Source organism: Nerophis lumbriciformis, linkage group LG05 (assembly GCF_033978685.3).
Source record: "Nerophis lumbriciformis linkage group LG05, RoL_Nlum_v2.1, whole genome shotgun sequence".
Lineage (NCBI taxonomy): Eukaryota > Metazoa > Chordata > Actinopteri > Syngnathiformes > Syngnathidae > Nerophis > Nerophis lumbriciformis.
In genome coordinates this window covers 30,687,964-30,712,931 of record NC_084552.2, presented here as the reverse complement: position 1 = coordinate 30,712,931, position 24,968 = coordinate 30,687,964, and the positions used below count along the sequence as shown (strand labels likewise).

General features: G+C 41.8%; 1 protein-coding gene across 2 annotated transcripts in view; it reads left to right on the top strand.

The window, feature by feature from the left end:
* Positions 1–24,968, top strand: part of htr2cl1 (5-hydroxytryptamine (serotonin) receptor 2C, G protein-coupled-like 1) — a 215,309-nt gene that overhangs the window by 46,926 nt on the left and 143,415 nt on the right. The window lies entirely within an intron of this gene.

Below are 24,968 nucleotides of genomic sequence, written 5' to 3'. Positions count from 1 at the left end.
GTGTGGGTTCACAGTGTGGCGCATATTAGTAACAGTGTTAAAGTTGTTTTAAATCGCCACCCTCAGTGTAACCTGTATGGTAGTTGACCAAGTATGCTTGCAGTCACTTACGTGTGCAGGCGGAAACCCCATACAACATGTGACTGGGCTGCCAGGCATATTGTATGGTATAAAAAGCTGACGCGACGACAGGTTGTAAAAGACGCTAAAGGCAGTGCCCTCACTATTGTTGTCCTGGTGAAAATCGGAGAATGGTTACCCCGGGGGATTTTCGGGAGAGGCACTAAAATTTGGAAGTCTCCCAGAAAAATTGGGGGAGTCGACAAGTAAGCAGCTGAGCCGCATTAGAGTGATCAAAGAGCCGCATGCGGCTCTGGAGCTGTGGGTTGCCGACCACCGGTATAGACACACAAAAAGCACATGTGAACTCTCTAAGGCTAGAATTTAGACAACACACTTCCAATGCATTATTGTGGGACCTCTGAGTCTTCTTTGCAATGAAATGGAAGTAAATACATTATAATGTGAGACCGTTAAGGATGATATTGTGGACTTCCCACATTGATATTTGATGTGAGACATAGTAGGCCAGGAATGACAACACACTCGCAGCCAGTTTGTGATGAAATGTTGCTCAGGTTTTACACACCTGTAAATGTCTGGTATCAATCCTGCCGACCGAGTCGGGATGTTTCCCCCTCGCCTGCATGGCGACCTTGAAGCGTCCTCTAACTGATTTGTTGGTTCTCGGCCTCCTCCAACGCACTCCGACACGCTCGGTTACAAACAGAGAGCGGCATTTAATCAACGGTGGCACGTCCGAGCCGAGAGATGCAATGTATTAAAGCCAAACTCATCAATCTGTCATAAGGATTAATAAACATCGGCCATGAATGGAGAAGTCCGCCGGGTGCTGGCGATGGGGAGGATAGGAGACGCGGAAGTGCTCACCTTGGGAGTCGTGCACGGAAAGAGGAGGCCGCGTTTGTGGATGTAAAGCTATCGACATAAGAGATAGCAAGTGGACATAATAAGTTAGAGCAAGGAGGCCATCCATCAACCGGCAGGTTTGCATTAAACACGTCACATGTTTCAACTTATATCAATTCCTCCTGCCAGTTAATTGTAAAGAACAGTGTGAGAGTGAGAAATGATGGCGGACAACGAGGAGGGAAGGTGATGAAGGATGAAAGAGGAAGGTATTTAATAATGCTTATCAATGTTTGGCACCCCTCTGTAGAGCAGTGTTTTTCAACCACTGTGCTGCGGCACAACTAGTGTACCGTGAGATATTGTCTGAATGGCTGGTGTGCCGTGGGAAATTATGTAATTTCACCTAATAGGGTTGAAAATATTTTTTGCAAACCAGTAATTATTGTCTGTGCTGTCAAGAGCTCGGCAGAGTGGCCATGTAATTCTCTTCCATATCAGTAGGTGGCAGCAGGTAGCTAATTGCTTTGTAGATGGTTTGTCTTGATCACAATATGCAGACGACAGCGGGAGGCAGTGTGCAGGTAAAAAGGTGTCTAATGCTTAAACCAACAATAAACAAAAGGCATTGAAGCGCAGGGATGGCTAAGCAAAACCAACCTAAAACTGAACTGGCTGGAAAGTAAACAAAAACAGAATGCTGGACAACAGCAAAGACTTACAGTGTGTGGAGCAGACGGCGTCCACAAAGCACATCCGTACATGACATGACAATCAACACCAAAATAGGAGCGCAAGACAAGAACTAAAACACTACACAGAAAAACTCCAACTAAGTCACGGCGTGATGTGACAGGTCGTGACAGTACACCTACTTTGAGACAAGAGCTGTAGTGATGCATGCTTGGTTATGGTTTGAATTCATATCCAACAATTGCGATAAAACAACTTTTTACTGTCAATATCGGCTGCTGAGTTTCATTGTCTGTTTTCTGCTGGTGGTGTGTCTATGGATTTTTTAAATGAAAAAAATGTGCCTTGGCTCAGAAAAGGTTGAAAAACACTGCTGTAGAGTACAGCAAGCAGTCAGATAACTGAAGTGGTGGAGCTCGTCAGTGGAGTTGATTGAGAAGAAGACAAAAAAACAAAGAACACAGGGTTCCCACGAGGACAAGGATTCCGGGACGATGACTGACCAATTTTCCAGTCATGAAAAACATGAACAATGTGGGAAGGAAGCTTAGATGTCCAAAACATGGTCAAAGTTTTCCTAGAAAAATGTGTTATTCTTACCTGACTTGTGAGCAAAAGCAAATGGGTTAAAGGTATGCGCATCAGTGTTGGCGTTAACACACTTTTTGTGTCTTTTTACGCATTGAAATCATAAAGGACGCGAAATTCCAAAAAAAAGTCCACGTGTCCCCAGGACGCTGATTTTTTTTTTAAATTTTTTACCGATTATCGCTTTCTGCCGGTGTTTTGTTTTGCTTATATTTACCGGGTCAATTTATTAGTTATTAATCGACTTCAGAGTAATGCACTTTCCGGTACAATTTTTTTAATTTTGATTCGCCGAAAGTTTTATCGATCACTGTGTTGGTGTAGTGGTTGGACTAAGGGGAGGTGACAGCGACAGACACTAGATGGCTGTATGTACAATGATTTATTATATATATTAACCTTATATATATATATATAATAATCAAACAATACAAATATAAACTAAGGAAAATGGAGTGTGAACTAGATCCAAAAGTATATGTGGTGTGTGGCTATGTGTGTGATTAGCTGTAGTGTGTGTTACCAAGTGTTGTGTTGGGCGAGAGGAGGAACAAGAGGAAGACAGTCCGTTGGGCAGGCAGATGATCCAGGGCAGGAGAGAAGAGGCAAGATCCGTTTCCAAGCGGGAGGTCGTGAATCCAAAAGGGCAGTCCGGGAGGTAAGGGAAACAACAGGGGATCACGGAAGAACACGGGAAGCGCTGCAGGAAGACAACAGGAACATCAGAACACAACGGAAACACGGAAGTCACAGTGGAGGCTCGAGTTCGCGGGATGAAAGCCAGACACGGGATACTTACAAGGGTAAGAAGACTATACTCCGGCGAGCGACCGAAGGTTGTCCAGGCTTAAGAAGACCGCTTGATCATCACAGGCAGATGTGCCGATTGCCGGCAAATGATTGCAGCTGGCGGCTTCTGCTGGGCGGAGACGCGCGCGGCGCGTCCCTGGCTGAGCGCGGCCGTGGGCGTGTCCCGAGGTGCACTCACTGGAGTGCACAGATGGATGAACGGCGTTGGCAGGAGTCTGAGCCGTAACAGTGCCCCCCTCCTTATGGACAGCTCCCAGATGTCCTACAGGTCGAACCACAAAAAGCACAGGAACAAACATCATGGGAGGGCGGAGGGGCGAACTGGTGGTGGGTCGCCGGCCCAAGTGTCCCCGAATCCACCGGGGACGAGTCTGGTGGCGGCGGCGAGTAGAACGCCGCTGAAGATGGCGAGACGGGCGACCAAGGAATGACCACCATCTTGGCCGTCGGGAAGGCGGACGCGAGTGGCACCATGGTGCGTCTCGCCGGAAACGAGAAGGAGACGTAGGAGGCGAAGAGGATGACGTCTGAGGGGGGGAAGCAGCAGTAGATGTCGTCTGAGGCGTGGAAGCAGCAGACGTCAAAGCCGGAGACGAGGAGGACAGCTGAGGAGCAGGCCGAGGTGCAGAGGTCGGCGGAGCAGGCCGAGGTGCTGGAGTCGGCGGAGCAGGCCGAGGTGCTGGAGTCGGCGGAGCAGGCCGAGGTGCTGGAGTCGGCGGAGCAGACCGAGGTGCTGGAGTCGGCGGAGCCGGCAGAGGTGCTGGAGTCGGCGGAGCCGGCAGAGGGGCAGAGGTCGAGGCCAGCCTGGGAGCTGGTGGAGACGTGGGGGCCAGCCTGGGAGCTGGTGGAGACGTGGGGGCCAGCCTGGGAGCTGGTGGAGACGTGGGAGCCAGCCTGGGAGCTGGTGCTAGCTCAGAGGCTAGCCTGGGGACTGGTGCTAGCTCGGAGGCTAGCCGAGGGGCTGGTTCTAGCTCGGACGCTAGCCGAGGGGCTTGTGCTAGCTCGGACGCTAGCCGAGGGGCTGGTGCTAGCTCGGACGCTAGCCGAGGGGCTGGTGCTAGCTCGGACGCTAGCCGAGGGGCTGGTGCTAGCTCGGACGCTAGCCGAGGGGCTGGTGCTAGCTCGGACGCTAGCCGAGGGGCTGGTGCTAGCTCGGACGCTAGCCGAGGGACTGGTGCTAGCTCGGACGCTAGCCGAGGGGCTGGTGCTAGCTCGGACGCTAGCCGAGGGGCTGGTGCTAGCTCGGACGCTAGCCGAGGGGCTGGTGCTAGCTCGGACGCTAGCCGAGGGGCTGGTGCTAGCTCGGACGCTAGCCGAGGGACTGGTGCTAGCTCGGACGCTAGCCGAGGGACTGGTGCTAGCTCGGACGCTAGCCGAGGGACTGGTGCTAGCTCGGACGCTAGCTCGGGGACAAGTGCTGGTAGCGTGGTTGGTGGGTGCGGCCAGGCAAACTGAAAGATCGATGGTAGCGGCCTTGCTGGCCGCAGCTGTGCTACCTCACCAGCACGGCTGTCGGTACCATTCCCCCCCTCCAAAGGCGGATTTCAGACGCTTCCAGTAGACTGAGGAACAGACACTGAGGGTGGAAAGAGGGTGGAAAGAGGGTGTCCAGGCGGCGAGAAAATTCCTCCTTGCTCACATCACTGCTAAACATGCCTTTCCACGACAGTTTGGCAGGACAAGACAACTCCTCCGGTGTGGAGCGAAAAAAAGAAAAAGACATGGTGAATGGGGCGAGAGGCAGAAAAAAAAATTTCACAGGGGCGGAACTAAAGTCACTGGGGAGGGGCTAAGGAACTGTGCCGTCAGGTCCCTAATCAATTGGCCGGAGTATACTGTAGTGGTTGGACTAAGGGGAGGTGACAGCGACAGACACTAGATGGCAGTATGTACAATGATTTATTATATATATTAACCATATATATATATATATATATATATATATATAATAATCAAACAATACAAATATAAACTAAGGAAAATGGAGTGTGAACTAGATCCAAAAGTATATGTGGTGTGTGGCTATGTGTGTGATTAGCTGTAGTGTGTGTTACCAAGTGTTATGTTGGGCGAGAGGAGGAACAAGAGGAAGACAGTCCGTTGGGCAGGCAGATGATCCAGGGCAGGAGAGAAGAGGCAAGATCCGTTTCCAAGCGGGAGGTCGTGAATCCAAAAGGGCAGTCCGGGAGGTAAGGGAAACAACAGGGGATCACGGAAGAACACGGGAAGCGCTGCAGGAAGACAACAGGAACATCAGAACACAACGGAAACACGGAAGTCACAGTGGAGACTCGAGTTCGCGGGATGAAAGCCAGACACGGGATGCTTACAAGGGTAAGAAGACTATACTCCGGCGAGCGACCGAAGGTTGTCCAGGCTTAAGAAGACCGCTTGATCATCACAGGCAGGTGTGCCGATTGCCGGCAAATGATTGCAGCTGGCGGCTTCTGCTGGGCGGAGACGCGCGCGGCGCGTCCCTGGCTGAGCGCGGCCGTGGGCGTGTCCCGAGGTGCACTCACTGGAGTGCACAGATGGATGAACGGCGTTGGCAGGAGTCTGAGCCGTACCAGTTGGCCCTGTGATGAGGTGGTGACCATACTTGCCAACTCTCCCGAATTTTCCCGGAGACTCCCAAATTTCAGTGCCTCTCCCGAAAATCTCCCGGGACGACCATTCTCCCGAAAATCTCCCGATTTCCAGCCGGACAACTATATGCAATGACTTTAGCGTCGTCTCTAACCTGAAAAGGAGACTATTATATATGTCTCTGTTATCCATAGGTTTATCTATAACCCATAAAGTAGGCAGGCACGGAGCTATTTCTCAGCGTGTGTTTATTCCAGCCGGCACGTTAATACACTGACACACAACATCCGGATTCCCATCATGCATTGCTTCAAAACTACAGCAAGTTGTAATATCCAAAAATTCCAACCGGACAAACAATATTGGGGGCGTGCCTTTTCAGCGTCCTCTCACCTGAAAAGGAGACTATTATATATGTCTCCGTTATCCATAGGTTTATCTATAACCCATAACACGGTGGCCGAATGGATATAGTCACTCATGAACGGTCAGAGAAGCACAAGGCGGCGGCCACGCAGTATTATGGACCACCTTGCAAGCAACATTCCGTTCTCATTTGCGGATGTTGTCAACAAATTCGTGAAGGATATGTTCCCGGATTCAGAGATCGCTCGCCAGTACTCAAATGGCAGAACAAAAGCTACTCAAATAGTGAAAGGTAAGTGTTATTTTTTTTTTAAGTAAGCAGCAAGTACAGCACAGTTAGTAGAACAACTGTGTTTTGATTACTGTACTATATATATATATATATATATATATATATATATATATATATATATATATATATATATAAAAATATAAGAAATACTTTAATTTCAGTGAATTCTAGCTATAAATATACTCCTCCCCCTTAACCCCCCAATCTCCCAAATTCGGAGGTCTCAAGGTTGGCAAGTATGGTGGCGACTTGTCCATTGTGTACGCCGCCTTCCACGCGTGTGCAGCTGAGATAGGCTCCAGCACCCCCCACGACCCCGAAAGGGACAAGCGGTAGAAAAAGGATGGATGGAAATACTGCATTTCCGGTATTAGGACTCCCGCGTGTTATTGTTTTCGTCATGGCGAGCAATAAACCCAAGAAGCGAAGCTTCAATGAAAAGTGGCTTCAGGAGCCATCTTTTCAGCAAATGGCTGACTTATGACGATGGAAAGATGTTTTGCACGCCACACAAACGGGCCAAGAACAAGAACACCTTTACGACCGGGTGCACTGATTTTCAAAGATCCAGCTTCACCAGGCACCAGGAAACACCCTCCAATTTGGGTCCCTACAGTTCCGCTCTTTGGTCGGCCTCGATTTGTTACAACTCTTTATGTTTTCCACAAAGCCAAGCGGACATCCACCATGCAATTAACACTCCAGAACATGCTAGCGCTCCCTCTCCTAACTTGCCCAATCACTTACACACGTCACTCACCCCACATACCGCCATTCTTAAAGGGGAACACACAGCTTATGGCCATCACCAAGCCAGAGATGAAATGCCAGAGTGCCACTATACTATACCCTTTTAATAGGGACCCAAACAAGTTTTGCATTGAATATTGAATGAGCAAGGCTTATATAACTTTTTATTTTTATTTTTTTATTTTTTTATTAAATCAACATAGAAAAAAACACACGATACACTTTCAACTAGTGCATCAACCCAAAAAAAAAACCTCCCTCCCCCATTCACACTCACACACACCCACTCACACAAAAGGGGTTGTTTCTTTCTGCCATCAATACTCTGGTTCCCACAACATGGACAACACTTCTGCAAGGGACACAGTCCCTGAAGCACACTTGATTGTTTGTGCTGCTGGTCCACTAACATTTTCATTTAATTACTTTTTTTTTTTTTCTTTCTTCTCCCCTATGTAATTATTTTTATATTGTTTACTTTCCCTTTTATCCAAGAAAATATTTATTTATCTTATCTATAAAAAAATAAAAAATAAATAAATAAAAAAATAAAAAAAGGAAAGAAAGGACCTTATCTTCACCAGACCTGGTTGTAAATGAAATTAGCTTCGTTTAAAGGTTGTTGTTTTTTAAAACCAGGTCCAGTCCAGACAATGTCCAAGTCGGGTCCAGCAACACACACCTTCATTCATGTACACTGAGAAAAAATAAAAAAAAATAAAAAAATTTTGGAACACAACAGATTGCATATAATCTATAAACAAAATTACATTTTCAAAACAAAACAAAAAAAAACAAAAAAAAAATGTATGTACAGTCCAGCTTATGTTCAGGTGACTAAAAATTAGGGAATACAACAACAGATAGCATATAATCTATAAACATAATTACACTTTCAACATAAGCCTTTGAGGACTTCCCATCTTTTTTTATGTTTTTTGGCATCATTATCGTTTTCAACCATGTAACTTTCTAAAGTTAAAAAATACTGAATACATGTTTTAAAGAAAGTAATACTAAGTGAATATCTGTTTTTGGCCTTAAAAATAAACCTTTTACCGAGTACTATAATTAAATTGATTAAATCATGATTGTCAATGAACTCTCCCAAAATAACAGAAACCACATCAAGCTTCATAAACAAACCAATCCTTAAACACATTTTTTCAACTTCCACCCAAAAGGAAGACACAATATGACAATACCAAAACAAATGCAGGGTGGATTCAGACTCCTGACAACAAAATCGGCAGTCATCTGACTCTGTCATATTCCATAATTTTAACATTTTCCCCGTGGGTAAGAAGTTATAAATAATTTTAATTTGAAAATAACGATTTTGCACATCAATAGTAGTTTTATAGATTAGTTTGAATATGGCATCCCACGGCAACGGGCAGTCAAAAAAGTCCTCCCATTTTCCAAATGTGTTGTATGGGGCAGCCTTCAAAGATTTCTTTATTAAATAAAACTTATATATTTTTCTATTTATTTTAGTTCCTTTTTGCCAACTCGAATTTCTTATTAGAGGTTTACAAATTAATAATTTAGTAGTTCCATAATTAATTATTTGTTTCCATCTTTTTCCCAATGACTCCAGTTAGTTGATTAAATGAAAAGCTTGTGCAAGCATCACCATACATAGTTATAAATTCTTCATACTTCATAATCTTACCATTCTCATTTATAATATCATTGACAAAAATGATTCCTCTTTCAAACATATTTTTCCAAAAGAAAGGCTTTCCATCTATTACAATATTAGAGTTCATCCATATTATCTGCTGCAAAATATCGTCTCTTTTTTCTGGCACATAGAATTGAAAACACCACCATGAGTGGATTGTTTCCTTTATGAACCCCGCCATGTTTCCCAGCAGACTCTCTACATAAGAAAAATGGGAGGGGATCACTTGTAAAAAAGGATACAATTTATTTTGATAAAATACATGTTTTTTGTCCAACAGGACACTTGTGTACCACTCAGTGTTGAAATACATCTTTGAAACAATTGATGCTTTTAAAGACAGACACATAGCTTCAAGGTTGAGAAGTTCCAGGCCCCCATATTCATACTCATTGTACAAAACCTTTCTTTTAATCTTTTCTGGTTTGCCGTCCCAGACAAAATCGAAGACCTTCCGCTCATAAATCTTAAAAAAGATTTGTGATGGAGCTGGTAATGACAAAAACAAATAAATAAATTGAGGAACAATTAACGAGTTGACAATAGATATTTTACCATACAAGGTTAAGGATTTCCCTTTCCATAATTGCATAATTTTGTCCAGCTTTCTTAGTCGATTATCATAATTTATTGAGCCCAGGTCTTCCAGATTCTCTGGGACAGCTACACCAAGTATATTAACTGGACCATCTGTCCACAAAACAGGCACTTTGCATTCCATTCGAAAGGACGTTCCCTTTAGTTTCCCGATCCTTAACATTTTACATTTATCATAATTAAGCTGAAGGCCAGATTGCTGTGAAAATATATCCAAAAGATCAAGAAGGTTCCGCAAACAATGGGGATTGGGGCTGATAAAGAAGCTTGTATCGTCTGCATACATTGTTATTTTACTTTCAATATTATTATTAATGAGCCCGTCAATATTTTCATTTAATCTAACTTTAATCGCCAATATTTCCATAGCAATAATAAATAAGTATGGAGACAAGGGGCACCCTTGTTTTAGACCTCTTAATAGCGGTATTGTCCCAGAGATGTATCCATTGTTAATAATTCTACAGTTAGTTTTATTATATAGCGTCTTGATCCAGTGTAATAAGGAGTTGCCAAAATTGAAAAAAACTAAGCTTTTACAAATAAAATCTACGCTAATTTTGTCAAATGCCTTCTCCAGATCAGCTATAAAAATTAATCCTCTTTTATTTTCCATATTATAATTTTCTATAATTTCTAATAACTGTCTAATATTGTTTCCTATGTTTCTTCCTTATAGGAAACCTGATTGATCTTGGTGAATAATATTTGACAAAACAGACTTAAGTCGTGTAGCCAAACATTTTGCCAGTATCTTAGCATCGTAACACTGAAGTGTTATTGGCCTCCAATTTTTTAGATAAACTGGGTCTTTGTACTGACCATTTATTTCCTGTTTCAATAGTAGAGAAATAAGACCTTCTGTTTGAGTGTTAGACAAAAAACCTGTTTTATACGAGTAATTAAAACTAGAAAGCAATGGTTTCTTAAGCTCTTCATAAAAAACTTGATAAACCTCAATAGGTATTCCATCTAATCCTGGGGTTTTCCCTGGATGAAAGGATTTAACAGTTTCCACAAGTTCTTCCTCTCTAATGAGGCCTTCACATGAAGGGCTTTCTTCTGAATTCAATTTTCTTTCATAATTTTCTGGAAAAAAATTTGTAGTTTCAGGAGGAATTACCGGATTAGAAAAAATATTTTTAAAGTAATTTTCCATTTCTTTCAACAATGTGGTGTGTGTGTCCAATACCTTTCCATTTGTTTTAATGAGTTTGGAAATGTTCTTTTTAGAACGATTTTTTGTTTGGATATTTAAAAATAATTTTGAACACTTCTCACCTTTTTTCATCCAGATTGCTCTGTTGCAGTCATAACTTTTCAATAATTGTTTTTCCAACTAAATCTGCTAACTCCTTTTGTTTGGCTGTAAAGGAATTCAGTTGCTCTAGTTGGATTATCATTACTATCAATGTTTTTTTGTAAATCCTCAATTTCTTTCTTTAATTCCTGTTCTGCCATTTTAAGTTGTTTTTTTTTCCATGAAGAGTACGAAATGGCATATCCCCTAAAACAACATTTGAAGGCTTCCCAGACTATTTGGGGATTTGATGATCCTACATTATTTAAAAAAAAGTCAGTAATAAATTGCTTTGTTTTTTCAATAAATTCCTCATCCTGTAAAAGCATTTGATTAAACTTCCAATATCCGGCCCACGTGTATTTTCTTCAATTGCAATATTTAATCCTATACAATTATGATCAGAACGTAATTTATCATCGATTGATATTGCAGTCACTTTATTTAGCAATGAAAATTATATCAAAAAATAGTCAATACGACTTGCCTGGTTTTGTCTTCTCCATGTATACCGTACTAACCTAGGATTTTTGAATCTCCAGATATCAATTAAATCAAATGCATCCATAACATTTTGAATCTTTTGTAAAGATTGAGGATGATAATTCATTGAAAAATTCCCTTTTCGGTCCAGAACCTTATCCAAAGCAACATTGAAGTCCCCCACAGCAATAATTTCCCCTTGTTGTTCTTGCAACATGTCACTTATTTCTTCAAAAAAGGAAGGTTCATCAACATTTGGCCCATACAGATTCAAAACACACATCTTTTGACCTTGAATAATCATATTTAATATTAACCAGCGTCCTTGTGGGTCTTTATCCATAGAGTTAAATTGAAAATTAAAAGCTTTTTTAATCAAAATCATTACACCTTTTGAATTTCTGTGACCATGTGAAAAGAAAATCGGACCATCCCATTCTTTTCTCCATTTTTCTTCATCTAATTTTGTTGAATGAGTTTCTTGAAGACAAAAAATATCTTGTTTTTTTTCATTCAGCCACATAAATATAAGTTTTCTTTTTCTGTTGTCTGCAAGACCATTGCAATTATAACTAATTATTCCAACTTCATTATCGTTCCTATAAACCATATGACCTGAGTAAATTCATAATATATTTTATTGATTCTCTTAATACCATACATTTCATAGACATGAAAATCTTGTAACTAAAAACTGCAGCATCACTTGCTATTTCCAAGGAAACCAATATCCCCTCTAATAAACCCACAGACACACCATTCACACCACAGCACACGAGACAAACAAACACATAACCCCTAAAATATATTATTCGCTGACCGTTTCCCAACATCTAACTACATTGTCCAGTCCCAGAATAAACTATAAAGCACCAAAAACAAAATGTCAATTTATATCCGTCAAGTCGTCGCCATGGTGATGTCGCGATGACGTCATCACTGCGCGACATTGTTATTGTTCCTCACATGTTTCTATACAGCTCACCGTTAACGTACAGTTTATCCACAACAAGACGAGCTTGTTGTCCTTTCTGCCTAAAGGACGATTGTAGCTGAGATAGGCTCCAGCGCCCCCCGCGACCCCAAAGGGAATAAGCGGTAGAAAATGGATGGATGGATGGACGGACTTCATAATTGGAATTAACTTACGTCGTTTCTCCACCACCTCGATCGGATATTGGCTGGTCATGAAGAATTTAGAACCTTTCAGTCTTCTAGAGAGAGCAAGCATTTCGTCTTTGCATTTGGAGTTAGTAAAGTTTACAAGCATAGGTCTCGGTTTAGCATCCTCCTTGCGTCTGCCAATCCTGTGTGCTCGTTCCATCTGGATCCTCTTAACTTTTTCCTCCGGGATGCCGAGTTGCTCCTGCAGAAAGGCTCTGACGAGGTTCTCCGCAATGTCGTAAGTTTCTCCTCCATCTTCGCTAATTCCCATGATTAGCAGGTTGTCCCGCATGCTCCTGCAGCGGAGTTCCAACAAGTCTGCCTTTAATTTCTCGTTCTCCGTTGTCAGTCTTGTAGTTTCGAGTTTCAGGCTTGTTAACTCAACTTTTAGCGTTGTCTGTTCCTTTTTTATCTCCATCATTTCAGCGTGATTGTGCTCGACTGATTTTTTCAGCTCTGAAACGTCAGTTTTTAGTTCATCTAAAATGTCAAGTTTTTCAAGTTTTTGAACCATAACTTGCAACATTTTTCGATCGTCCGGAGTAAACGTTGCATTTTCGTCCAATTCACTAGAGGACAATTGATCCCGGGCGCGTTTTGACTACTTTGTTCCACGTTGTGGCATGGTTGCAGGCGAACAATGAGTCACTCGGCGTTCGAGGCACCTTATCTTCCGCCAAATCACCCTGGTGAGGAGTATATATCTCACCAATTGTAAAGAGGTGGATGTATATTAGAAAAACGACTTCAAATCGTATGTCACTGGCGCGTTTATGCCCTTTATAACGTTACATACTGGGATTTGTGTAGAGACGGTCTCAGCTCACGTTGCTCACGGCGGCCATCTTTCAGATTCTTATATAACTTTATAGTGACATGCAAAATCGAGTTTCAAATAATAATAATGATAATTCAAAAATATCAATGGCATATCAAATACAATTTAAATAAAAATGTAATGCCTCTTTTCTATTTGCAGCCTTCAGAGGTAAATATCAACATTAACTTTTTCCACAGGCTAATACATTTGAAAATAAAATAGCAATGAATAAACCAACCAATCAGGACTTTAAACTGCTCAGTTTGCAACACTGATCCAATCAGATGTGCCCAAGCCAGATACCTGCCATCTTTTCTTGGATGTTAGTTCATTAATGTCGGGGCTCAGGCTTTGAGCTGAGGCAACCTTCATTATCAAACAAAGGTGTTCATCAGTCATTATATCTCGTAGCCCACCCGGACCACAGTCTTGGGGGCGTGCCTTAAAGACACTGCCTTTAACGTCCGCTATGAGCTGTCGTCACGTCCGCTTTTCATGCATTCTAACAACGTGCCGGCCCAACCGCAAGATATGTGCGGCTTTTGTACGCACACACAGGAATGCAAAGCATACTTGTTCAATAGCGATACAGGTCACACTGAGGGTGCCCGTATAAACAACTTTAACAATGTTAGAAATATACGCCACACTGTGAATCCACACCAAACAAGAATGACAAACACATTTCGGGAGAACATTCGCACCGTAACACAACATAAACACAACAGAACAAATACCCAATTAACACTCCAGAACATGCTAGCGCTCCCTCTCCTAACTTGCCCACTCAATTACACAAGTCACTCACCCCACATACCGCCATTCTTAAAGGGGAACACACAGCTTATGGCCATCACCAAGCCAGAGATGAAATGCTACAGTGCCACTATACTAGGGTTGTCCCGATCCGATATTTGGATCAAATCGGCCGCCGATATTTGCCAAAAAATGCGTATCGGCAAGGCATGGGAAAATGCCGATCCAGATCCAGTTTAAAAAAATATTCCGGTCCGTGTTTTCCAGCGCACCGATTTAGATAATACATTCCACTTTTCTGCTGCTCCCTAATTTCCGTTCCGCATTTTCCAGCACACCTTCAACACATCCACAGGTCTGTGTCCTAACCGTCTTAATCGGAAGCGGATGCCGGATCATGGTTCCGAAAGGCGAGCGGAAGTTACCGGTAAAAATGGCAGCTGTGTGGGATTATTTTACCCTACAAAATGAAAAAGATGAAGAGGTGGAATGTAAAACATGCCACAATAAAGTCAAGCGTGGTGGTAAAGTTGTAAGACATTTTAATACAACAAATCTGATCAAGCATTTAGCGAAATACCACCGTAAAGAATATGAAGAATTTCTAAAGAAAACTGACGAAAAGAAAAATAAATGTCCTACTCTACTAACTCTGACAGAAACGTTCGCGAAGCGTGACATACTGCCACTGAACAGTGCTAAAGCCCAGGGGATAACTAGAGTCATTGCCGAGGAAATAATTCTGGATGATGAGCCGTTATCTCTCGTGAGTAAAGTGGGCTTTTGACGCTCCATCCAACCCATCCCCCCATTATGCTCGGACTGCAGTCAGGGGGGGGCGAACAATTGAAGGGAGTGTGTAGATATATATATTTTTTTTTAAGTTTACACTTGTTCAAGAGCAAGTATTGATGCTGAGTTATAGACATTTTATCCCACTCAGGTTGTTGGTGTGTTTTGCTTTTTTAAATCATGTTTACAGCATTATTTGCACATTATACTGTTCACTTTTTTACTGTTCAATGATGCCATTTCTGTTTGTCATGTATAATTTTGCCTATTTTGTGTTTATCCTCGAATAAACAGGTCAGTTTCTTGTTACCAACCATTGTGTATTATTCAAACTCACCTAATTCAGCTGGCTAGTTGTTATCAAGAGTATTAAACCCTTTTCAACATGAATCTGACAACTAAGTAGGCTAAAAAACTTTAAACTTTAAAGGGGAACATTATCACAATTTCAGAATTGTTAAAACCATTAAAAATCAGTTCCCAGTGGCTTATTATATTTTTCGAAGTTTTTTTCAAAATTTTACCCATCACGCAATATCCCTAAAAAAAGCTTCAAAGTGCCTGATTTTAACCACCTGTGACGTCACACAGTGAAGCCAACACAAACAAACATGGCGGAAAGAACAGCAAGCTATAGCGACATTAGCTCGGATTCAGACTCGGATTTCAGCGGCTTAAGCGATTCAACAGATTACGAATGTATTGAAACGGATGGTTGTAGTGTGGAGGCAGGTAGCGAAAACGAAATTGAAGAAGAAACTGAAGCTATTGAGCCATATCGGTTTGAACCGTATGCAAGCGAAACCGACGAAAACGACACGACAGCCAGCGACACGGGAGAAAGCGAGGACGAATTCGGCGATCTACTTCTAACCAACGATTGGTATGTGTTTGTTTGGCATTAAAGGAAACTAACAACTATGAACTAGGTTTACAGCATATAAAATACATTTGGCAACAACATGCACTTTGAGAGTGCAGACAGCCCAATTTTCATCAATTAATATATTCTGTAGACATACCCTCATCCGCGCTCTTTTCCTGAAAGCTGATCTGTCCAGTTTTGGAGTTGATGTCAGCAGGCCAGGGAAGCTAGGGTCGATAGGGTGTTTAGCTCGCTCGTCTGTGGGAACAAACTGCCGCCATTGCTTGCCGTGCTACCGAGGCCCTTTGTCCCTGAATTGCTCACACACTCCGACAGATTCAATGGGGGTCTGGCGGCAGATTTCTTTGACTTTATCGTTGGAAATGCATTTGCTTTGAGTGTCGCAGGATATCCACACATTCTTGCCATCTCTGTCGTAGCATAGCTTTCGTCGGTAAAGTGTGCGGAACAAACGTCCAATTTCTTGCCATTTTCGCACCTTTGGGCCACTGGTGCAACTTGAATCCATCCCTGTTCGTGTTGTTACACCCTCCGACAACAGACCGACGAGGCATGATGTCTCCAAGGTACGGGAAACAGTCGAAAAAACGGAAAATAACAGACCTGATTTGACTCGGTGTTTGAGAAAATGGCGGATTGCTTCCCCATGTGACGCCACGTTGTGACGTCATCGCTCCGAGAGCGAATATTAGAAAAGCGTTTAATTCGCCAAAATTTACCCATTTAGAGTTCGGAAATCGGTTAAAAAAATATATGGTCTTTTTTCTGCAACATCAAGGTATATATTGACGCTTACATAGGTCTGGTGATAATGTTCCCCTTTAATACATGCTCGGATAGGCCAGTATCGGTATCGGATCGGAAGTGCAAAAACAACATCGGTATCGGATCGGAAGTGCAAAACCCTGGATCGGGACATCCCTACACTATACTAAATGACATTGAAACTAGCTTGCCAAATTCTAAGTTTGTTGGCATTATTTGCGATGAAAGTGTAGATGTGGCGGTTTTTAAAAGACTGATGATCTACATACAGGTGAGAATAATCAATTAAATGTGTCATATGCATGTATGCCCTGGCACACCATTATCATCATTTCATGACCGAAGCAAAACATTTTGACACTTTTATACAACTCATTAAATAAAAATATAGAAAAAAATACAGGCAGCGGTAAAGTTTAGATCCATGAAAGAAAGAAGAAAGTGATTTATAACTGAATACATTTACATATGCATTAAAATGTGTTTTCTTTTGTGTTATTTTTTCAATGAATTAAATAACGTTTATGACAACCTTTTTCCAAAACACAATATAGAATGTGAGATATAACAGGATAATGCATACATTAATCATTTGTTTTCAAAACATTTACAAAAAAGTGGGACCCCAAATATTTACTGTGGGACCTCATTTTTATGACTTGATGGGGTCCCTGGAACCCCATTTTGAAAATTTCCCAGCGCCAACACTGCACATGCATCTTGCCACCTTATCTTCTGGGCAAAATGAAGGCACAATGCTTCTCAAGTGACGCTGCCAGACAATTACATTTCTGCTTGGAGAAGTTCTGCAACGCAGGGCTTACAATTTATTTTGTCAATAGATTTAGTGACTTTTCAGAGTTACTAGGTTTTTCTGTATCGGTGCTAAGTTTCAAATTGTCCCTAGTAGCCTATTGGCCAAATGTGAGGCTTCGTTTTCCCATGGCCACAGGCTCCTCTCCGTCGTTGTTGGGTGACAGGCAAAGGAGAGGTAAAGTGGGAGTTTCATTGTATTGGGAATGCATTAATGCATGAAATAACTTGCCTCTGGAGTAGCTCAAATTGTTCTGGAATTGTCCTAGAAAATGATTTTGGTAAAAAAGTGACAGCCAAGAGTATCATTTCTCATTGTTCATCAATGTGCATCTCATTGCCTCCTCATTCATGCCCCCAGTGTCATTTAACATCCTCTTAAATCAAAGTTGTTCTTATTTATTACAATTACATTTGTATTCAGAAGTTTCGAAGTTTTCTTTGCATCTGAACCTCTTTGTACATTTCGGGGTCACAAGAAAAATCCCATAATTCTTGTCAAATATCTTCGAATAAGCTTGTAATTTGTTGTGCTTATTTACGATCTTATGAGCTGAAAAGGAACCAAAGTGCCTGCCTTTTTATCTCATCAGAGGCAACAAAAATCTGTGAAAGCGGCTCACTCATTGATTTCATGTGTGCCTTGATGGAGGCTTCAAAGCGCTCTTCATTTCATGTCATTCCATAATACCCTCACAAGCTATATCAACCATGTTGATTTGTTTTCAGCGACTGCTTTGGCAGGTGGTGATTTTTATTTTATTTTTATTAATCAAAACAAATATGTCTCAAGAAACGTCACATTTCAACAAGCATTTTCATTAGTCTTAAACTAGGATATGCGGCACTTTTTAGTGTAGTCAGCTGCATTGAGACAACAGCTCAACGCCAGACAACAACAAGGTATCACCAAAGTAGGGAATAAGTGTTTTGGAAAACTTCAAAAAGGAAATGGATCAGTTTATACGATAGAATGACATCATCATTGCAGGGCTACACATCAATCCTCGATCCGATGCAAGAGCAGTTGACAACAGAGGAGAACCAGACGACATGGACGCTGCTACAATAGAGCAACAAGTGGTCAGCTTTCTGCAATCAAAGGGAATTTATGTCGATATTAACACCCTTGATGCGTGCAGTTGACTGAATAGAAGAGGAAACAACACCATGCCAGTCATCATCAATAAGATTGCCAACAGGAAATCCAAAATGGCATTGCTGACACAGGGAAAAAAGCTGAAGGGCACAAATGTGTGCATGAACTAGCACCTCAGTAAAAGCAATGCTGAAATTGTCAAGAAAGCGCAAGACTTGAGGAAACAAGGGAACATTCAGGGAACTTGGAGCGCCAACTGCAAAATCCTAGACCAGGGGTCGGGAACCTTTTTGGCTGAGAGAGCCATGAAAGCCAAATATTTTAAAATGTATTTCCGTGAGAGCCATATAATATTTTTTAACACTGAATACAACTAAATGCGTGCATTTTTAAGAAAGACCAACATGTGTAGAGTATGATAAGTCTCTTGTTCTTTTTATTTACATTGTTATTCTGAAGATAACCAATAATAAATAAAATACTTCTTACCATTAATGCAACTTCTGGTGCTGCATGGTTTTGCTGATGGCTTTGTAGCCTGGTTGATACGTGGTTATTTTTAACACTGTAATTACCAGAGTAATTATTCATTACTTATCATGTTAAGCAAATTTCAGCTAAGATTTGTCTGAGAGCCAGATGCAGTCATCAAAAGAGCCACATCTGGCTCTAGAGCCTGAGGTTCCCTACCCCTGTCCTAGACCTTCACAATGTGGACATGGTAGAGTAGAGGATAGGGTGGAGGACCACCCCTGCATTTTGGATAGATCCGTTGTGTCCGATGTGTTGGCACCTTGTTCAAAACTTGTTGGGAAAGACGTCCTGCCATTGTCAGTACACGGTTCATGGCAGTTGGAGAAACGCCATGAACCGCTATCAAAACAGGCAATATGTGAATGCCCCTTAAGAGTTAGCGCTGGACACTTAGCTGACAGCTCGGCATTTTAACTCGATGGTTAGCACTCTTGCACTCCCATTCAGTGGACCAAGATACAAGCCCCTGGGCAGGACATAAGGGCTGCACCATGGCGAACTACACCAGTGCTGGAGGAGCAGCGGTTCATTGAAGGAAAACATGTACTCTGGCATTGTAAAGCAGAAACTGGTCTGTGCGGCAGTTAACCAACATGGTAACGAGACTAAACACACCTCAAAGATGACACGTTTCTTGCTGGGGAAGCTAAAGGTGATGAAGCGGCCAAGTACAGTATGTGTCCTGCAGAACTGAACCCACTTGAGCACCTATGGGGCATCCTCAATCGAAAGGTAGAAATTTGGTGGATGAGGGCACGTTGTCTAACATCTATTCATTCCACCTGTGTTGACATTGAAGAGTGGAAGAGTCTTCTAGTAACTTGGTGACCTGCCCATACCCAAGAGAATTACACTAAATATTCATACTTTGGACACACAATGTAGTCATTTTCACTGTGAGGTGAACTCCTTTGTGTTGGAATTTATGTTTTCGCTCATGAACCTCCCAGTAGGACTGGTGCAGCCCCAGACCATGATACTACAGAGACCGTGATGCTGCCACCACCATGCTTGACTGGAGGCAAGACACTATTTGCAAAATAGTGGATGTGTGTTGATTAATTTTCTGTGTATTTGTTTGTACACATTTTCTGTTGAGTGCAAACAAATGTTTTATAAATTGCTTCTTTCTGCTACTTTTCGGACATGCTGTAATGAAGAGTTGGAAATATGTGATGTACAATATTGTAATTGTATGCATATTCGAAATAAACTAACACCATAACCCTGATACTGTATCTATTGCTGTACGCCGACTATCTTCCAAGTTTACTTTCCAGTATTGTCTTTGGTGAAGATATGATAAACTTCTTGCTGCTTTTTATAGATACTGCAGGCTGACTGCTTCTCATGCTCTCATTTGCTTAATTAAATGAGGCATCGGCCTCTAATTGAGAACAAGAGTTTAAGGCAGGAGTATCAAACTCAAATACAGAGTGGGCCAAAATTTAAAACTGAACAAAGCCGCGGGCCAAGGTTGAACAAATTAACCTTTTAATAGGGACCCAAACAAGTTTCGCATTGAATATTGAACAAGCAAGGCTTATATAACTTTATAGTGACATGCAAAATCGAGTTTCAAATAATAATAATAATAATTACAAAATATCAATGGCATATCAAATACAATTTAAATGAAAATTGAATGCCTCTTTTCTATTTGCAGCCTTCAGAGGTGAATATCAACATTAACTTTTTCCACAGGCTAATAAATTTGAAAATAAAATAACAATGAATAAACCAACCAATCAGGACTTTAAACTGCTCAGTTTGCAACACTGATCCAATCTGATGTGCCCAAGCCAGATACCTGCCATCTTTTCTTGGATGCTAGTTCATTAATGTCGGGGCTCAGGCTTTGAGCTGAGGCAACCTTCATTATCGAACAAAGGTGTTCATCAGTCATTATATCTCGTAGCCCACCCGGACCACAGTCTTGGGGGCGTGCCTTAAAGACACTGCCTTTAACGTCCGCTATGAGCTGTCGTCACGTCCGCTTTTCATGCATTCTAACAACGTGCCGGCCCAATCACAAGATATGTGCGGCTTCTGTGTGAACATACACGGGAATGCAACGCATACTTGTTCAACAGCGATACAGGTCACACTGAGGGTGGCCGTATAAACAACATTAACAATATTAGAAATATACGCCACACTGTGAATCCACACCAAACAAGAATGACAAACACATTTCGGGAGAACATTCGCACCGTAACACAACAAACACAACAGAACAAATACCCAGAACTCTTTGCAGCACTAACTCTTCCGGGACGCTACAATATACACCCCCCCGCACCCCCCAACACCTTGTAGCTCCCGGAAGAGTTAATGCTGCAAAGGGTTCTGGGTATTTGTTCTGTTGTGTTTATGTTGTGTTACGGTGCGGATGTTCTCCCGAAATGTGTTTGTCATTCTTGTTTGGTGTGGGTTCACAGTGTGGCGTATATTTCTAACAAAACTTAAAGTTGTTTATACGGCAACCCTCAGTGTAAACTGTATCGTTGTTGATCAAGTATGCTTTGCATTCACTTTAATGTTCGTGCAGCAGCGGCACAGATTATGTGACTGGGCCAGCACACGTTGAACTGGATGAAAAGTGGATGTAAAGCGGATGTGACGATTTTTGGGATGGGCGCTGAAATCTGGTACTCTCTCGGGAGGGTTGGCAAGTATGAGAATTGGCAAGTATGAGAATTAGCGGTGAACGTGGCAAATTTGGCCCGCGGGCCAGAATTTGACACCCATGTTTTAAGGCCTGAACTTGAGCTTCTGTGCGCTGGTTTATTAAATAGTGCAGTATTTGTAACACCAGCAGGGATGATGTATCAAGAGTCACCTTACCAGACTCATAGAAGACACAAGCTTCATCAAGTTTGACCTTTAACCGTCATGTGTCACCATGACAATGGCCTCTGGGTGTGTAAAGTCACCATGCAAGCCCTCTCTTCTGTGAACATATGGATACGCTCCATGGTGTACTCTGAGATCTCTTCCTGGTCTCTAGTCCATCACAGGGAGAGCGAGTTCCTTTCTTTGGGCTACAAATGGAGGAATACGTATTTATGACACTCTGTTTCACCGAATGTTGTAAATGAGGAGTGAAACTGTTTACATGGGTGATGCAAGGCGTGCCTTCATCCTGGTCATCAGTGCATGTAACTCTCAGACCTGCATACATGCATGGCTGCACACAAGCATACACACATATAATAGCAGTGGGTCTCCCTGAGGTATTTTTACTCATGCATATTTCATTTTGTTGGCACGCAATGTTTATGTGCAGAGACATTTGCGTCAAAGAATCAGTGGTAATTTTCCTGTCTTGACGTTGCTCTGTTTGTTTGTGTGTGCGCTGCAGACATGCTGGGCAGCAGTGCGTCTACAGCCAGTGAAATAGCGTCTTCATTTCCTCTACGTCTGAGATGCTGCTTTACTACTGGGGGCCGCCTCTTCAGACTGTCTGCGGCGTAGTTAAGTTTTTGTGCAAAATAGGCTGGAGCGTCTTGCCTCACTGTGACTGACCAAAACACTCCAGTGGTATGGAGGCTGCAGTCGGCTTTCAAGATTCAAGAGCAACTTGAGGGTCTATTCGGAGGAATGATAGTTTAACACTTGAGAATCGCAGTGACGCATCAGTCCTTATTGTTTTGGAAATGTCGGCGTGCACGTGGAGGCCTGCGTGTGACCTAAAGGGGAACTGCACTTTTTTGATGGCATTTTCCTATGGTTTCCAATCATAAAAGACACAAAGACAGATGTATTTTATTTATTTTTTTTGCATTCCAACACGTAAACAAAAGTCCGCTTACAATGAACTCAATGGGAGGTTCTCTATTACGTCCACAAAGCCCTCTAAATAACTATCCAAAAACCGCCAACAATACTCCAAATACATTTGAAATGATACAAATATATTCAAATATTAGTGACCCATCCATCCATCCATTCTCTACCGCTTATTCCCTTTGGGGTCGCGGGGGGCGCTGGAGCCTATCTCAGCTACAATCGGGCGGAAGGCGGGGTGCATCCTGGACAAGTCGCCACCTCATCGCAGGGCCAACACAGATAGACAGACAACATTCACACTCACATTCACACACTAGGGCCAATTTAGTGTTGATATTGTTATTATAAGTGCCTCTGACCTTGTGAAAGTTAATTTGACATCATAAATAATGCCTCTCACCTTGGTAGTAGAAGGATGAGGACATAATTCAACAAGTTGGTCAATCTTTTGACATCAAATTTAGACTTGGAACGTTGCCAGAATGACACAAAAAGACGCTTGGTTCCACCACCCTTTTTTTCTTCGCGAGGATTAGATTTAGACTTGGACTTAGACAAACTTTATTGATCCACAAGGGAAATTGTTCCACACAGTAGCTCAGTTTCAAAGGATGGAAAGGATAATGCAGGTATTAAGTAGACCAAAAATGTACAATAGTAGCATTATAAAATAACATATTTGTAATATTTACATATTATATTTACAATATATAATACAGACTGATATATTATATTAATATATTATATCATATTGTTATATAATATATACAATATATAACAAATCCCAATTACCATGTACAATATTACAGTATATGTAACAGCTGCAGCAAAAAAAAAGGGCAGCATAAAATAGAGCGTAGATCCAGCTGAAAATATACATTATAAACAAAGAGAGGTAGTTAACATTTTGAGTCATTCTTTGTTTGAACGGGAATGTATCAACATCCTAACTAATTTTAGCATGAATAATTATATTGTATCTATATTAGATTAAACATGTTAAAATTTAGAAAGTAACTATTCAAATAATATATTTTGGTTTCACACTCATTGAAAATTGTGTTTAAAGATTCTGCACCTCCTGAGGATGTAAATTTTTAACAATTGCTTGTTGAATAATGCTTGTTTTCAGAATAAATACTCATTTCGATCTTAAAAGCCCTGCTAATTTTTGGATGTACAAATCTTAATTTAGGATGTTTTATCAAGTAAAATTAACGAGCTGCATGGACAAATAACTTCACTGGTTTAATATTTTTTTCCTAAACTCTAGCCTTATATGTTCCATGAACAACAACCTGACACCTCCGTCCAGGAGAGCACAATACGGGTAACCCTCAAGCTCCCAGGCCTCTGTTAGAGGACCCAAACTTGAAGCAGATACCACCCGGGCGGGCGAGAAAACAAAGGTATTACCGTATTTTTCGGACTATAAGTCGCAGTTTTTTTCATAGTTTGGCCAGGCTCCAGTGCGACCTATATATGTTTTTTTCCTTCTTTATTATGCATTTTCGGCAGGTGCGACTTATACTCCGATGCGACTTATACTCCGAAAAATACGGTACTTATATAACATGTATTCATAACATAAACTTATTTTCAGCCTTCCTGATTTTGGACGGTGAAGGGGCACCTGTTCCACTTTGGGAACTATAACTGCGAGACAACGGTTGTCAAAACCTCCAAATACAATATCAGTTTTCAATAACATGAGAAGTATATGTGAGATTTGTTGGTAATAGGTTTTAATAGAGAACACGTCACTAATAGAGTTGGAAAAGTCTCTGGACCCCCATTCAGCAATAAGTTCCTAACTTTTCCTCTTATCTTTCTTCCTAAGTGATTTCCTAAGAGAAGTCCATTCAAATTCATGACGTGTTCTTAAACGGCCCAATTGTTCCCACCTGTTGTTCTTAAGTTGCTGAATGCCAAATGGTTAGCGTGTGCGTATCTATCATAATTTGCATATAAACACGCCCTTATTTCCCCAATATGCATATGTAAACACCCTTAATTCTGTAATTTGCATAGGTAAACGTGCTTAATTCCCCATATAAGGGCTCAATTCCGGCGGAAAAGCTGAACATCAAACACACGGAGAAAACACAAACAGATTACAGAAGAGAAATTCGTATTATCCCGCGGGGGGAATACATAATGTCAAAACTTAAGTTTAAGAAAAGGGCGACCGCTGAGGTAGCCTAAAGCGTTCAAATAAATATTTGTCACTTCGGGCAAATAGGTCTACATGGTCGTGAAATATGCGCTCCCTCCCCGGGGCACCAGCTGTGGCATCTTGCAGTAGCAGCAAAAGCATTGCCATTGTGTGAGTTGAGTTGCAACAGGGTGTGAGAGGCCTGTTGGTCTTTTAAAAAGTCACCAATCACTAAATCAACGCCCCGGTAATTGATGATGGTGTGTGTGTGTATGTGTGTGTGTGTGTCTATATATTGCTCATTTTGCTA